We start from the raw sequence: 6,000 nt of genomic DNA, 5'->3' as shown, positions 1-6,000 counted from the left end.
ACCTAATTAATTTGATTAATTAAGTGCTAAAGGAGAAATGCAATGCAAAATGTAAAATGCACTAAGGCGGGTGCTAAACTAGGTGTGAAATTGTACCACCCTAGCAAGTGCGTACAATTTACGACGCTACATTTAGCCCCCACTTTAGCGGTCATATGAGTACTACGTGCATATGCAAGCTAAAGTACAGGAAAGTAAACATCATTTGAAAAAGGATATATCCATAAGTTGTCGGATGAAGCCCCCAGCGGTATCTGTAGTACACAGTTAGGAACCGCACCCTACAAAACACACGTTAGATCACAAAATCACCTAATGCTTACTAAGGAAAGTGATGAAATCTGTGAGTAGCTATATGCCCCCCCTGTTTCGACTTGCTTATTAGGGAGGTGAAACAGGGTAGCATGTTTACTTACGACAAATTGTGTAAGAGAGTATTGATGAGGGGTGTTCACTAAATAGGCTTCATCAGAGCACCTTTTGGAACATCCCGAGAGTAGGAGAAGGAAAATATAATTCCAACGCAACAAACGGCTCGAAAATCGCATCTCTCAAACCCAAGTTATGATAAAATGAATGATAGAGGAAAATTAGGGTTTCAAAAGTAAAGATAAACAAATGAAAGTATATACTTTGAAAGTGACACTTACATTTGTCACTTTGTTGATTTCAGAATACTATTCAGTGCAACGGAGCCCACATAGCCATCATCATGCCTTCACGACGACCGGAGCATCCCACGAGGATTGAGATCTTGCGCCAGGTCGTGATTGACGACGAGCCACTGGACGAGGTGAGTTGACTGAACGTTTGACTTTTGATTTTTTTGCATTTTGACTTTTTTGTGATCGTATGCGGGCCTTGAAGGTTGACCGGGGCCCACCCAGGGCGCCATGGTCCCTGTGGAGCGCCCTGGTCCCCTCAGGGCGCCATGGTCCCTTCAGGGCGCCATGGTCCCTGACAGGGCGCCATGGTCCCCTTAGGGCACCATGGTCCCTGACAGGGCGCCATGGTCCCCATCAGGGCGCCATGGTCCCCAATCAGGGCTTGGCGAGGGGTTTCAGGGCTGGCATACGATGTTCGACAGTTTGCATTAGCAATTTTGATGATCGAGTACTGATTACGGTTATGTTTTTGTGTTGCAGTGTCTCCCGTACATGAGAGAGCATACAGCGGGACATATTCTTCACAGTTTGCGAGATTAGATTCCGCGACTGACTCAGGCAGAGAGAGACACACTATCGATTGCGGGATTATGGTATGTGATCCTCATGCCAGCCATTCGGTTCCATCCTGCGATGCTGATGGCATTAATGGAGCGATGGGATCCTGACACATGCACTTTTCACCTTCCAGTAGGAGAGCTGACGGTTACACGAGGATGTGTACCGTATACTTCGTCTTCCTATCAGATGAGCGACTGTTACATACGCAACCGATCGGTCAACGGAGGATCATCAGAGAGAGCAGGTGTATTGTATAGGGAGAGTCATGCCGAGCGAAACGAGAGGTCGCATCATGGTCAGCTGGCTCTTACATCCTACAGGGGAGGTACCCCTTCTGAGACGCCTTATGATAACCATCATAGCACTAGCCGTCTGCTCTAATGGGCGAGGGACGCACATGCATGGGGGTCTCACATGGTGTATCAGAGCGATGGAGAGACACAGGAGAGTGTATGCTTGGGGTCGGAGTATGCTTGCACATCTCTATCACGACCTTGAGGAGTACGTATTTGGACAGGGTTGCAGTTTGATGACATGCACACTTCTGCAGGTGTGGATTTTAGAGCACTTCACATGCACCAGGCCCGTCGGCTTTCTGCTGAGTACAGCGAGCGAGCGACCTAGGGTGTTTGCTTATCCACTTACCAGCAAGTGGAGATTTGGAGATTTGTTATATTGGAGAGTGATTTTTGACAGACTGACAGCCGAGGTGACAGTGTGGAGACCTTACCTACGGATGCACAGATGGGATGGGATGGAGAGACAGTTAGCATGCCTATAGAGAAACCGCCTACTGCAGGGATGATATTCACACATCATAGTCCCATTCTACTTTGACCGAGTACGGAGGCAGTTTGGGCTAGAGCAGTGTGTTCCAGCCGATGTGCCCATCTATACTCGACACTCACGGGTTCTTCCCAGACCTAGAGCAGTAGCGAGACCGACGATAGATGACATCGAGACGACAGACTTAGAGGGATCTGATCAGGATGTAGTCACTGATTATTCTGCAGAGCCTGGAGTGCAGCGGAGGTACCTCTCATGGTTTATGAGATCATATCCAGGTCCTATCTTTCCACCAGATCATCTGACAGGCTATCCAGGCCCATGGAGACATGGAGACCGAGACGAGGACCAGGGATCCAGGTCAGAGGAGGGAGAGGGTCATGAGGAGGTGGGAGATCCTGATCCACCTACAGGCGATCAGCCCAGTGCCGAGGAGGAGGAGGAGGAGGATACAGATAGAGAGGAGGACGAGGAGGATGCAGGTGATGATGCGGATGAGGATGAGGATGAGGATGACGAGGAGGACGAGGAGGAGGAGGATAGAGATGATGAGGAGGAGTCAGATGTAGCTCCCCACCATTCAGGAGATGATACCATAGCTCTGGATCCACCTCTTATTCCCCAACAGGGGGAACACAAGGTGATATGGAGACCTGTTCCTAGTACCGTCTAGCCTACACCCATCGTGCACAGATTATTCGAGCGAGGGGAGCCTAGCGGTTCCCAGGCACAGATGCTACCATATCATGATCCCTACTGGCGTGAAGGAGATCCAGGTATAGTAGGTTTATATTGATTGATTAATGTTTTGACGATATAGAATGGTACTAACAAAAATCTGTTCTACTGCTATAGCTAATGTGTAGGAGTGGCGTTCCTTGATTCAGCAGGCAGTGACAAACATTTCCATGATAGCACAGATCCCCAGTTCCTCACAGATTGCCTATAGGCCTCAGGGGAACGCAGGTCGGCATGAGGATTTGTTTTCCCCATTTCGAGTACAAGTAGACATATGGAGGGAGAGAGAGAGAGAGAGTACTATCAGAGGACCTTCAGCGGGCGCGGCGAGATCTAGCAGTAGCTCAGGCCGAGGCTACCACCTATCGCGCGATCCTTATGGATAGGGATCATAGGAGTTCCTCTCGGAGTCACTCACGGTCTGTATCACGCTACACACCCATGGGTCCGCCTTCACGGCCAGATCAGGAGGGAGCGTCCAGTCGACACTCTCCAGCCACTAGCCCTAGGGGTAGGAGATGATTTTATGATGTAGGAGAGGTCACATTTTGGATGTACAGTGACCTATATTTGTATACGATCCACACATATATATATGTATATATACATGCTTCTCTTTTGTTTCAAATGTGTTATCTTTAATGCTTAAAACAATGTATATTTTGTTTTGATTAAATTTAATACATTTGGTAAATGTACATGTATGTTCAGAATTTAATTTCCATGTGATTGATTTCTCAATGCTCCATGATTAAATTGATACATGTGTGACTTAATTAAAATATTTAATCAAGTACTACATTGATGATAAGGAAGAAATATGCATTAAGTCTAAGAATCATATAACTAATGTGATTTAATTTTGAACTTAAACACAACATGATACGATTCTACTTAACACATAACGACACTGTATAATATGCTAGCATAATGGAAATGTAAATCTTTTACAATTTACATAAATGAATTCAAGACAAACTATAAAGTAAGAAGACACGCTTGTCAGGAACGAAGCAATATAGATTAAACACCATAACATTTAATTCTATTTTGCTTTAATTAAGAGACACTAACATATTATCCAATGTTGAAGAATTGAAAAGAAGATAGATGAGGAACACAGAATTAAGCATAATATCTACGCAAGTGCATAGCATTGATAGGTTCTTTAAGAGGCATACTATCTACATCTGCTATTTTGTAAGCACCTGATCCATAATCCTCAATAACGATATATGGTCCAAGCCAATTAGGACTAAATTTTCCCTTTTCTGCAGGTAAGGCATTCACATTGCGCTGATTCTCATAAAGGACTAAGTCACCTACTGAGAAGGAACGTTGAATGACCTTATCATTATAACTTCGTTGTAAGGTTTTGTGATATGCTTGAATATGCTCGAGAGCGTTTATACGCTGTTCATCAAGCATCTCAAGTTGTTGAAGTCGTTGTTCTCTATAAGAGTCATCATCTACTATGCCTTTGAGAGAAACCCTAAGTGATGGAATCTCTAACTCTAAAGGCATAATAGCGTCAACACCATAAACAAGATTATAAGGAGTAGTTCCCGTAGCAATTCATACACTCGTTCAGTAGGCCCAAAGAGCATAGATTAGCTGGTTACTCCAATCCTTACCATGCTTATTCACGGTTTTGTGAAGAATTTGTTCAATTATCTTATTGGATGATTCGGCTTGACCATTTGACTGAGGATAGTATGGTGTAGAAAATCGATGTTTGATATGATACTTCTCGAGGAATTTCTTCACGTCCTTGTTCTTAAATGATGTCCCATTATCTGAGATTATAGTGGAAGGTATCCCGAATCGAGAAATGATGTTTTCTAGAAGAAATTGACAAATCACTTCAGCAGTAGTAGAGCGAAGGGGAATAGCTTCTACCCACTTTGTAAAGTAATCTGTTGAGGTTATAATGAAGGTGTGTCCTTGAGATGAAGGAGGAGAGATTTTTCCAATAAGATCCAAACCCTATGTGGAGAAAGGCCAAGAAGCTACTTGAGAACGAATTTCTTGGGCAGGAGCATGAATCAGATTATTGTGTTGTTGACATTGATGACATTTCTTAACAAATGAAAAGGAATCCTTCTGCATAGTTTGCCAATAGTATCCCATACGAAGCAATCTATGAACCAGGGATTTGCCCCCAAAATGCCCCCCACAAGCACTTGAATGTGCCTCTTCAAGAGCAACGGGGATTTCTGATTTGTTAAGACAGCGAAGGAGAAGACCATCATAACCCCTTCGGTAAAGAACATTAGAAAGAATGATATACCTAGCAGACAGCTTGCGGATTCTACCCCTAGTGTTCCTATTAGCGGAATCAGGAAAGGTACCATCGGTCAAATATCTTACGATATGCGAGAACCATTCATCTGAATCTACAAAGTCACAACATGTTACCAGGCTAGAATCGTCTACAATAGCTGGAGAAATAAGGTTGTGAATAACAAAATTAAGATCGACCACAGGGTCCTCTAAAGATACAAGAGAAGCCACACATGCCATTGCATCCGCATGTCAATTATCTTTTCGAGGAACAGGTTCCATGGTATAAGAATCAAATTTTTGTAATAAAGAGATAGCAAGGTCTTTATATTGTGATAATTTGTCTTGTTTTGCTTGATATATTCCTGTTACTTGTCTTATAATCAATTGCGAATCTTCATAGATATGTATGTGTTTTATATTCAGAGCTAAGGCTACTTTTATTCCCGCTATAAGAGCCTCATACTCAACAATGTTATTGGTACACAGGAAATTTAGATGATATGATAAGGGAATAGGTTTCTTTGTAGGAGAAATCAGAACAACACCTGCCCCCGATCCCGTACGACACTTAGAGCCATCAAAGTATAACTCCCAAGTTTCATCTTTCTCTATAGAAAGAATGAAGTCATTAGGAAAAGACTCAGGGTTAGGGAAGGAAAAAGGTGAAGGGGCCTCAACTAAGTGATCGGTCAACGCTTGTCCTTTAATTGCTCTTTGTGAAACAAATTTAAGGTCAAATTCAGTTAACATCATAACCCACTTAGCTAGATGTCCTGATAAATCAGTTTTAGAGAAAAGATGCTTCAAAGGATCAAACTTTACCATGATGTGGACTTCTGAATTTAAAAGATAATGTCTCAATTTTTGAGTCGCAAACACCAAGGCCAAGCATTGTCTTTCTATCGTAGAATATCGGGTCTCATAATCGAGTAAGGTACGACTTATGTAATAAACTGGACATTCC

This window comes from Cryptomeria japonica, chromosome 11, assembly GCF_030272615.1.
Source record: "Cryptomeria japonica chromosome 11, Sugi_1.0, whole genome shotgun sequence".
NCBI classification, from domain to species: domain Eukaryota; kingdom Viridiplantae; phylum Streptophyta; class Pinopsida; order Cupressales; family Cupressaceae; genus Cryptomeria; species Cryptomeria japonica.
The sequence above is the reverse complement of the archived record's forward strand: the minus strand, read 5'-3'. Positions refer to the sequence as shown.